The sequence below is a fragment of the Pinus tabuliformis genome, chromosome 1_2, assembly GCF_031772625.1.
Source record: "Pinus tabuliformis cultivar Carrire ecotype Pingquan chromosome 1_2, CPIR1, whole genome shotgun sequence".
In the NCBI taxonomy this organism is placed as follows: domain Eukaryota; kingdom Viridiplantae; phylum Streptophyta; class Pinopsida; order Pinales; family Pinaceae; genus Pinus; species Pinus tabuliformis.
The window spans coordinates 779,615,049-779,627,661 of NC_142298.1; positions in this window are offsets into that span (position 1 = coordinate 779,615,049).

The following is a 12,613-nucleotide window of genomic DNA, read 5'->3' on the forward strand; positions in this document are numbered from 1 at the left end:
TGGCCAAGCTGAAGGCTTCATAATTAGATGCATGTTCTGACCTCGAGTCAGAACACAACAAAGGGAATGGAAAAGGGAAGAAGATCATTAATGCAGATCCCAATGCCAGTATTGCTGCTGCCAAGATCCAGAAGAATGAGCTCGAAGGTCCAAAGGAGGGGGAGCATCTTTTCCACTCACAAATGAGGGTGAAGGGTTCACCACTGCAATTCATGGTTGACAGTGGTAGCCAAAAGAACCTCATTTCAGCAGAGGTCATGAAGCAGTTGGACGTACCAACTGCACCACACCCGTAGTCATATAGTATCGGGTGGCTTCACCAAGGATGGGATCTCCGAGTCTGCCAACAGTGCCGCCTTCGCTACATCATCAAGACCTTCATAGATTAGGTATTGTGTGATGTTGCACCTCTTAATGTTTGTGATGTACTATTAGGCCAACCATACTTATGGAGGCGACATGTTGTGTATGAGTCAAGGCCTCACGCTGTCATTATCTCTTTGGGTGATTCTTTATATAGGATACCGGAGGTAGCCCCACCTATCACCACCTCTTTGATCATTGCTAAGAAATGCAGCAAGCTCATTTCCCAGACTAGGAAATTCATTTTCTGTCTAGTTTGCTTCCAAAGTAAGGGTAATATCGTCACCACATCCATGACCCCCACGAAGGGTTCCTCCACGCAGCAGCAACATCAGATGGATACAGTCATGAAAGCATACAAGAACATCTTTTCCTCACCCATAGGGACACCGTTGCACTATCAGGTCAAGCATTCATTCGATCTGATTCCCAAAGTACCTCTACCAAATAATTCGATATATTGTCGCTCCATTATGGAAAATGCCAAGTACAAGAAACGACACAATCAGCATTAGGTACCGCACAAGTTTCAAGTGGGCGACGAAGTTTGGTTGCATCTGCAAAAATAACACCTTACAAGATCCAATCAAGAGCTCAGGCCACTTCGATATGGTCCTTGCACCAGTACTAAGGCTATGTGAAATAATGCTTTGGAGCACAACATTCCCCCATTCCTTTGCTTGCACCAAGTGTCCAATGTGGACGGCCCTCAACCAGGCTTCCCACCATTACTAGACACATCAGAGGTTGTAGAACAACTCACCAAGGACCAAATTCAGCAGAAGTTTCCTCATCTCACGGAGGAACTCAACGCAATGGGACCATTGCTTCCTAAGGGGGGGAGGAATGATCCAGGTGGATGTTGGTGGACACCCACCTATCCCACATGGGCCCCCACAATTGTCTCTTCCAGTTTTTTAGTTTCCTTAATTATAGCACAATTTATTATTTTTAGCAGTATTTTAGGTCCTGCACTTTCGAAGCTATTTTGAGGCCCTAATCGACGTTTTTTGGGAAGCCTGGAAGCAACATGGGTCCATGAATTGATGTTGCTCTTCCCGAAGTTGCAGGCCTCAGATAAATATTTCCAACGAGTTATTGTGTGTGTCAAATGAAGATTGTATGCCAAAGAAGTTGATGTAACAATTTACCCAAAACGGGGCCCATAGTTTGGTGCTTCATCTCCTAGGGTTAGGTTTTTGGATTTTTAGGGTTTTCCATTGTTTCTCAACAATAAATAGGCCTTCGCGCCTCATTGTAACACAATTCTGAGCCATGTAGCCACCACATCTCTTCTCAGAGATAAGCTACCATCGCCCTAGCTGGTTTATCTCCATTTCTGTTTGTAATCATATTTTAGTATTTTACATTAATGAAATGAAGCATTGTTTCCACTGCATCTCTCTATATATGGTTATATCTGTAATTTGTTGCGTTCCTGTTTAAATCTGGATCAATGTATCTTGATATAGGATTTGAAAGAAGACCTTGTTTGACTGATGAAAGACTTGCCATAGGAGCAAGGGATTTGATAAGCCCTTATTCCCATCATGGGATCCAATTTTATATTTTGAAGATCATAGTAATTGATTAAGAGTCTTGTGAGGTTTTACTAGAAACTTAATGTTATTTTTTGTTAATAATTTGGAAATGAAATTCATGGTGCCTTTGATATAAGTAAGAGAGAAGAGCAAGGGGTTGGGAGAAGCTGGAAGTTTTAGAAATTAGATTCTTAGCCCATGAAAATATATCCTAATTTCGGAGATGGGATAACCATTAGCCTTTAAGGATTTGGTAATTGGGTTCTTTCCTTCTCTAGCAATTGGGGTCAAAAATTCGAGTGGCATGAGTGAATAGGGTTTTCAAGATTATGGATTTTTTAGCAAGGTGATGTTGTGAAAGGACATAGATATAAAAATTGTGTTAAGAAATTCCCTATAAAAATGGTGGGAGATAGATCCATCTAGAAGACAAGAGTTGAGGATGTCCAAAAATGGAAGAGCTTGATCTTTTTCTAGATCCATAATGAATTGGATATGAGGAGTTATTTTGTTAAGGCATTCAAGGAAGATGATAAGAGGGGATTATACATGAGACCAAAAGATAAAAGTATCATCAAAAAAATGGTACAAACGTTTTTGTTTCATATTCAAAGTATTTATGGTGATGGTTTCAAAATATTCCATAAAGTTGTTATCAATAATAAGGGATATAAAAGATCCCATCGTTGTCCTATTGGTTTGCTCATAAATTTTTCCTTCAAAGGTGGACTTGGCAAAAGAGAGGTAGATCTCAACAATCTTAAGATCATGGTCGACTAACTTAGAAATGTGATCAATGGCTTCAGGCACTAGGATCTTAGTGAATAAAGATACTAAATCAAAGCTAACCATAATGTCTTGTTCATCCAACTGAATGTCCTGTTTTCAATGGATGAAGTTAGAAGATTCCTTTATGAAGGAGGAGTTTTTTCCAGAAAAATATTGGTGTTTTAGAGTAATAAATGCACTAAGGTTGCGAGTAGGATATTCTATAGCATTGACAATACACCTCATGGGGAAGTTAGGTTTGTGAATATGGGTTGACCATATAATTGGGGAGTTTAAGGTTTATGAGGAATAAGATAGCTTTGAAATAAAGGGTCTAAAGAGTAAGATTTGATAGATCTATACGAGGAAGATAGAAGGTTAAGAGGTTTATATTTGTACCTATAATATATGAATCTAATAGTATTGACCTCATCTCTTCCTCCTTTAAATGTCACACTAAAATGACTATCAATTCCATTAACAATCTTGTTCCCTGATCCATCAAATATTTATCTTTAGACCCTTTACTTAAAAGATGTCTTATTCCACATAACCATAAAAATATCTTAATATATTGCCAACCCAAGATTCACAAACCTATCATCTCCTTGAGGCCTATTTTCAATGCTATAGGAGCTCTCGGTCATTCTCCTAACGATTTTTTTCTAACAGACTCCACTCTTTCATTTGAAAAACTTCCTTCATAAAGGATTCTTCCAACTTCATTCATAAAACCAAGTACCTTAACTTATATGAAAAGGGAATTATGGTTATCTTTGGTGTAGTATATCAGTTCATTAAGGGCCTAAATCTCAAAGCCATTAATCTCATTTCTAATTTAGTCAACCTTAAAACCCTTAAGCTTATTCATAGACGCCTTCCGAATTCTTCTCCTTCAAAGGAATATTTTATGAGAAAATTTAAGGCACAACCATGGGGGTATATTTATTGCTCATTGTTGCTACCATCTTTATGGAGCATTTCAAAACCATGTCCATAGGCAATTACTAAATGAAACCAAAATGTTGGTACCATTTTGTTGATGATATCTTCTTAATCTAGCTTCCTCTCTCGTCCGCTCTTATCGCCTTCCTTGAACATATTAACAACATTTTACCCCATATCAAATTCACCATGGACCTAGGAAATGATCAAGCTCTTCCCTTGTTGGACATTTTCACCTCTTGTCTTTCGAATGGTTCTCTGAAATGAAGTTTATAGTAAAAATATGCACAATGAAAATTATTCCCATGCCCATTACATCATCATTGAAGAAAGAAAAAACCCATTTAAGGAATTCCCAAATGACCAATGTTTACCTTGTAATGTCTCCTCCTCCACACACAAATAGACTCAAATTATTTATTTGTTATTTCTTATTCAACTGAATCACATCTTATAAAATTAAATGATGAAAGAGGAAATATTAACAAGGATGTTCAAAGATATTTTCTCCACCTTGGAAAAATAATGTAATGATAGATTGACTAGCAATGAATTTATGCTTTAAATGTAATCCCTTTACACTATAATGACAATTTCCCAACAATCAAATACCTAGTATGTCCATCTTTCCATAAAGAATGGAACCATGGATCAAGGATGTGAGGTACTACCACATTTAAACATTGGTAAATACCTACCAATTTGAGAGGGATCTTGGCATGGCACATGGTAATATTTGGTTTCATACAATAAATTTTAGTCTTGTTATATTATTGTTGATGTTTTGTTCATACAGTGGTTGATTGACACCTCTCGACATCATCAGGTAGGGCTATATGAACAATTGGCAACCATGGCATAGTCACTAACATGATTTTTTTTTTTAAGTTTTTCGAACTATCTGGAATTTGGATGAGTTTTTAAGCTCTTGGGCATGGTTTATCGGGAGATTGGATGGCTTGGATGATCTCAACCATTCATCCATGACCACCTGCATCCAGCAATAGCCATTCTTTCTAGCTAGGTTTTTCTAACTGATTCAAGGGAATAGGGTCTTCACTCGTAGTTTTGTGTTGGTATGTTGTTAGAGAAACTTTGACTCCATCATTATGATGAACCTTGTTCCACTTAATCTTCACATTGTTCTTACTACTCCTTGGTGAATCATTCACATCGTGACTTAGCATGACAGGTGTCGTGAAGGTAGCCATAAAAAATGGTTTTCTCATAGTGACTGTAAGAAGGTAAGGGTTTCTTTTTTTAGAAGCCTAATCCCTTATATGTGTGTAATCTGAATTTTTATCTCTTTAAAAGGTTTCCAATTTGGAGTTTTCTTTTTTTCATTTTTTACTCCACACAATGTGTGGCGTTAACAAGTTTTGTTTTTGTTTTTATTGTGCAGGAGAAAAAATGTTTGAGAATAAAGGGTATATGACTTACAATTCTAGTCTCCGAGTTATTTTAGTTGACTATCCTAAGTGAACATTTGCAGGTGATAATCCCTATTGAAGAAAACAAAACCACTGTGTAGGCTCACCACTCCTATGACATCAAAGACAAACTCCCCTCACTGCTTGGTTTTTTCGGGGTTCGTGTTTATGATTTGTCTACAATTTAAAGTGGTTCCATTCTTTTGGTGGAATAACTGAATACTTGTGTTTCTTTGGATTGAGGGTTACTTACTCTTTAAACAACTTTAACATATATCTCTTTCTTGACTATTACCATTTTTTTATTAATATTCGCTATATTCTTAAGCACAACTAATATCTCATTAACAAGGCACTTTCATATCACATTTAATATTATACATTCTCATTAAATACATGATATAAAATTCCCAAAATTAAAATTGTCCAAAAGTTAACATTTAATTCACCTTACTCATAAAGTTTTATTAGGTCACACACTCAGAGGCATTACATACCCCATATCCGAAATTAATAATAATTCTATTGGGATGACAATACAATTTCTAAAACTTACACCATCTCCTAGCTCTACAATCTTATTTCTCTTCCTTTAATTCAAGCCAACATGGATCTCATTACGGAAATATTAACAAAAATGGATATTAAGATTATAGTAAAACCCTACAAGATACTTAATCAACTATTTTGATCCCAGGATGGGATTAGGGGTACACCAAATCCCCTGGTCCTATGGAAAGCCTTACATTAGTCAAAATGGGCATTATTTCAGATCCCATATCAAGGAACACATTAATGAAAAACCCCATAATTTCATCTCTAAATATGTCACTTCTAAATATTTTTTGAAATTAAATATGTAATATATTTTAATTAAACTAAAATCTTAGCATCATCTCTCCATTACACCTCCTGAATCATCCATGAAGCTCCTGAAATTGGGAAGCACCTTGAGAACTTTAATTGAGAAGATGGATATATACTTTTCTAATCCTAACAACCCTTCATTCATCACCTTAAACATTAATCCAATTCTTCGTCAAGCTTCCTCTCCGCGACTCTTTCGTTTAGCTCTCCTTTATTTCTCACTGTTTGCCCTAACCTTGAACCTTAATTTTCCCTTTACCCTATCTCTCCCCTCCACTACTCTTCCCACTCCACCTTTTCTTTATGTTCCCTCTTCATTTTGGATTCACCTTTTACTATTATTTGCATTCCCTTCCTTAATATTTTTTCTGTCATTAGTTGAACCTCCATTTAGTCAAATTGTTTCCTTCATAATTTTACTGTCATCACTATCACTCCACATGAATTATTACTATTTGCTAATATTGTATTCCTCTTTTTATTTCCAAAATATTACATATTAATTATTAGACTATTTTATGTTCTATCAAATGAAAACAATTTTACATATTATATTATTATTATTTTATTGAATATTTATACAATCATTAAACGCTTATTTTACCATAATGATCACACTCATTCATTATCTAATGTTTATCCCATTTTCACTATTTTTTCATAATCTCTAAATAATTTCCAATACTTCTAGCTTTTCCTTTCCAATAGTTACATCTTTTAATCATCCTATATAATCCTCTAATTCCTAATTCATGGAATCATTGATTCAATTCTATTTTTTCATGATGATCAATATTAGAATTTCTACTTGAAATGTTGGATATTTCATTACAATTCATAAATTTTCTCCAAAAAACTATTAACAATTTATTAATTAAAAAAAATGATTATCTATATATATATATAATATCAATTCTTTAATAATATATTCATAAAAATTAAATAATTTACAATTATCCAATCATTAATATGTAATGTTTTACATTTCTAAATATACTTTACTCATATATTAATGAGAGTGAAAAAATCAATTCTTCTATAACTTGAAAGAACCTAAATAAATTCTTCCATAAGTTTAAAGAACCTTATTACTTATATAAGTAATTGCATCGACAAATATGGAATTATCCAAATTCTAAAACATTTCTTTTATGAGTGCACTAGAGAGGAACAAATTTAGTATATTAAGGAAAGTGTATAAAGTCTACGCACATGTGCTAGAAACATAAATGCATAAGCATGTACAAGAGAAACATGACAACTGTAAGAGAAAGTGCTACATTAAGTACATAAAAGCTTACACCACTTTCTATTTTAAATCATCAATATCACAAGATGATATTATATGAATTAGAAATAGAGTTTTGTATTTTTACATGATTCAAGTGAGGTGTTGATGAGCTCAGCCCATGTGACCGCTCACTCCAATGCCTATGCGGGAATTACGTGGCAACTTGCAATAATGAACTGTAGATTATTTGGTATACGAGTTGATTCGCCGGCAATTGGATTTATGGTCGCTTCAATTATTCCCTGTACTGGCACCGGTGATTGGTACCTCCGTCTCCCGTTAACTGCCAACTGTCCTCCCTCGGTCTTCTCGTTCCGCCTAGGTATGAGCGATCAAACCCTCGCTATGGTCATTTGGTCTGTGCCTTCGTTGGGTTCTGTAAGCTCTGCGTATTCGATGTCTTCTGGAGGTTTCGACCTTGGGGTTTTGCTGCTCGTCCCCCAACTTGGAATACTGACCGGACGTTGTCCCTCCTCGTCTGCTTACAATGCTGGTCCGGTAAGGCCTGTTCTTACTTGCTCTGCTCTTGTTTTTGGCTAGTTACTGGTTAGCCACGGTCTGCGTTTTCATTTTTACACTTCTTGTAAATGATTGTATGAATGTTTGTGGTTTCGCTCTATTGGTCACTGCATTAGATTGTCGGCTAGACTGCTCCAGGTGTTCGTTCTCCGGTTCCAGGTTATCATTTCTTGTTCGTGACAGGTTATGGTGTCAACTCCTTCCGGCGCCTTAATCCATCCACCAGGTAAATTCTCTGATTCTATGCTATCAGTATATGCTTTCTCCTTAGCTCACTAACATCTCAGCTCCTTTGTGAGCAAGGTATTTTGGTGTAGTTATTCCAGCCACGGCTCGCCAACGTCAGGTAAGCGCTTTGGGGTTCTATTTTGTTACCACCTGTTATACATTTGTTTCTCCTTGCATGCTTTTCCCTGTATTTATGACTCTATTCTGGTGGTTGCAGGGTCCGATTCCTCGGAAGGATTGGAGCCCGACGACTTGGTTGGCGATTCAAAGCAATTCCATACCCGACAGCTCGGTTGTCTCAGTTTGTCACCGGTAGCAACATTACTCTGTACTGGTTGCTATTGTTTGTTCTTTTCTTGAATGGATGTGTCGACGGCTTGCTATGTTCCCGTCGGTGGCAGTCTCGGCTATTGAACTTACAGTTTTGATTTCACTGTCTGGTTCCTTGTAGTGGCATCGTGGGTTTCCAAACCCTTGTGATATCTTGTCCGAATATTTTTCAAGGAATTTATTTTCTTTAACACGACAACTGTAACTATTGAATGCTCCTGTTTCGACTAATATATCTATGAAATGAATGTGCAGTGATTTTCTTTTGTTTCCTTTATGTATACGTTTAGGTGTAAAGGATTGTGAATATTTGTCAGGGATTCATACCTGGCAGTGTTTGAATTTGATTTCCCATCTATAAATTATGTGTTCGACCCGCCTTGTTATTTCTATTTATGAGTCTTCTCATGAACTGGAAGAAGTCTTTTAGTCCCTCGTCTGGGGTTCATTTGAATACTGTCTAGTCTCAGTTCTCCTTCCTGGACCAACGTGCTTTTGTTCTTGTATGTGACCACATGCCTGTAAATTTATCATGCACAGAAACTATACAATGCACATAAAAGAAAATGAATGCTTTACTGTATAATGATTCAACTATTTAGGGACGATGTATAGGCTAGAATACACAGAATAATTTTTTTAAAGAACAATTTCTTTATTTCCCATAATATTGAAGAAGAAAACTATGATGTTTTGTCCACCATTTTAACCACTGTCAGATGGTTGGCAGTTTCTTTCCAACTGCTGTCGGTTATGTTTTGATTAGTTACATCAGTTTTGTTCCAAATTGTTTCTTTGTCGTTAGTCATTAACACAAGGACAAAATTGACTGTCTTAAAATCCTAATCCTAAATAATTAACATTCCTATTAACATTTCTACTTTTCATAATTAATGTTCAGTTACTTGACTCTTACAGCTTAATTAAATAAAAGACAAAAATAAAACAACCACATTATCATTGCAGTGAATTTACTCCTTCGTTCCCTTCAGAGACCATTCCGCCTTTATTTTGTCTTTGTCCTATCAGCCAGATGCTCCTACATCAGGCTCCTGGGGTAAGAGAAAATCATGGCTCTGTTCCATAAGATCCTCCATAGAATAGCCAGCCTTCTGTATCTGCGCCGCGTCAAGCCACGAACTGTCCTCAATTGGACGATTTTTCCACTTGACGAGATATTCCTTCCTGCGTGTCTTCTTGGCTACCTGGGTATCGAGAATTCCCTCAATCTCATGGGGTTGAACCAAAGGCATATGCCTCATCCAAGAACTGTCCTCAACTTGGGTGTCCCGTTCTGGCCGTACCACACTGTCGTCCTCTGCGTGGGCAGTATATGGGAACAGGTCCGCCACATTGAAAATAGGTGATATGCCTATGTCAGGTGGTAGCTGAATTTCATAAGCGTTGGCTGAGAACTTACGCAAAATCTTGCAGGGACCAATCTTTTTAAATTTCAACTTATTATATGTGCCCTTAGGAAATTTTTCTTTGCGCAAGTGTGCAAGGACCTCGTCTCCAACATCAAATTGGACTTCCCTCCGCCTTGAATCTTCTTGCTGCTTATATTTCTGCACGCTGTCCTGCAACTTTAATTTTACCCGTTCGTGTAGTTCACTCATCGCTTCGGCAAAATCTTCGCCATCTGCACTTCTCCGCTCCAATTTCCCTAAATCTCGCAGTTCATGTATCCCCCGAGGATGCATGTCGTACAAGATTTGAAATGGGCTGTGTCTGGTGCTACGATTTGGCAAATCGTTATAAGCGAATTTTGCCTGAGCGAGAGCATGATCCCATAACCATGAATTTTCCCCAGTCATACTCCGTAACAAATTTCCCAAACTCTTGTTCACTACTTCCGTCTGTCCATCAGTCTGCGGATGATACGCAGAACTGAAATTCAATTGCGTGCCCAACTTTTTCCACAGGGTACGCCAAAAGTGTCCTGTGAATTTTACGTCCCTGTCAGAAACAATAGATCTGGGTAGGCCGTGTAATCTAACAATCTCTGTGAAAAACAGGTGAGCTACATATGTGGCATCACTAGTTTTTTGGCAAGGGATGAAATGCGCCATTTTTGAAAACCTGTCTACCACCACCATCACTGAATCGTACCCTCGCTACATTCTAGGTAGTCCTAAGACAAAGTCAATGCTGACTGAGTCCCATGGCCTGCTTGGAACAAGTAGTGGTGTGTAAAGTCCAGTATTTTGGCTGTGTCCCTTTGCTAGCTGGCATACTTTACACTAGTTCACATACCACTGTACATCCCTACGGATTCTAGGCCAGTAATAAAAATGTCCGAGTTGCTCCAAAGTTTTGTCTATGCCGAAATGACTAGCTAGACCCCCGCTATGTTTCTCCTGTATGATATTTTCCCTCATCGAACAGTCCGAGATACACAACTGTCCACCTCTGAATAATAGTCCTTCCTACAAATTATAGTCCAACCACGGACTTGTATTTCTCAGCACAGAATTTTGGTAGGCTTCAAAGGCTTCCTTGAAGTCCGTGTCGGCCTGATACAAATCTTTTAGATGTTCAAATCCCATCACCTGTATTGTACTTTCCTGTAAGAGCAAAGCTCTTCTACTCAAGGCATCTGCCACTTTATTGGCTTGCCCACTGATGTGTTTTAGCACGAAGGTGAAACTCTGCAGATATTCTACCCATTTGGCATGTTTATGGTTTAATTTGTGCTGTTGCATTACATATTGCAGCGCTGAATTATCAGAGAATAACACAAACTCATTGCCCAGTAGGTAGTGTCTCCAATGCTTTAAAGCTTGGACCACGGCATAAAATTCCTTGTCATATGAGGAGTATTTCTGCCTGCTTTCGTTCAATTTCTCACTAAAGAATGCCACTGGTCTATCTTCCTGACTGAGCACAGTGCCAATAGCTGTCCCACTTGCATCACATCGTACCTGGAAAAGCTTGTTAAAATCTGGCAGCCTTAAAATTGGCCTCTCTGTAATCTTCTGCTTCAAAAGCTGAAAGCTGTCCTCCACTGCTTGGGTCCAACAAAAAGGTTGACTGGCCTTTTTGATGGTGTCTAGCATTGGTGCGCAGATTTCACTGAAATTTCTAATAAAATTTCGATAAAAACTCACCAATCCGTGAAAGCTACGTACCTCAAACAAGCTCTTGGGTGATATCTAGTTGATGATTGCTGCGATCTTTTCTAGATCCATCTTCAGTTCATTTTCTGCGACTACAAACCCCAAATAAACCAGTTCCTTCTGCAGGAAAGTACATTTTTTAAAGTTTATCAGCAGTTTGTTCTGCTGCAACTTCTCTAGCACTCTTCGAACATGCTGAAGGTGCTCTCCCTTCGTTCTGCTGAAAATCAAAATATCGTCGAGATAGACTATCACAAACTTGCCAATAAATTCTTTTAACATCTCATTCATCAACCTCATAAAAGTACTAGGAGCGTTGCTCAAACCGAACGGCATGACTAGCCACTCGTACAACCCTTCATTGGTTTTGAAGGTTGTTTTCCACTCATCTCCCTCTCTGATCCTGATCTGATGATATCCACTCTTCAGATCAATCTTCATGAAATAAGCTGCCCCGCTGAGACAATCCATCATATCGTCCATTCTGGGTAAGGGAAACCTGTACCGAATGGTGATTTTATTAATAGCTCACGAATCCGTACACATCCGCCATTCTCCACCCTTCTTAGGTGCGAGTAATGTTGGTACCTCACAAGGGCTCAAGCTTTCTCTGATCAGCCCCTTATCCAGCAGCTCTTGTACCTGTTTACAAATCTCTTCATTATCTTTCGGGCTCATTCGCTACGCTGCTTTATTTGGTAGGCTTGCTCCGGGTATGAAATCGATATGATGGCTGATGCTCCTTTTGGGAGGCAACTTGTCCGGTAAGTCATCAACTACAATGTCTTTAAATTCTTCTAACATCTTCTGAATCTCTGTAGGCAATTCAGACATTTCTGTGTTCAGCAACACAGTCTTAGTTTTCCTCACGACCGCATAATTCACTTCATTTTCCTCAATCTGTTTAATAAACTTCTTTCCTCCCACCAATAATGCCTTTGTTCGACTTGCTTCTGTTGTATCCTCTTCTTTGATGGGTACAAGTGTATGCTTGACGCCATATTTCACAAATTTATAGCAATTCGTCTTTCCATCGTGCATCACCTTCCAATCATACTGCCATGGTCTTCCCAGCAGTATATGGCACACATCCATTGGCATGATATCGCAGATAACCTTTTCCTGGTATTTGCCAATGTGAAATTCAACCTCGCACTGTTCATCAAGTAATAGCTGGTGACCTTTCTGCAGCCACCACACCTTGTAAGGTGT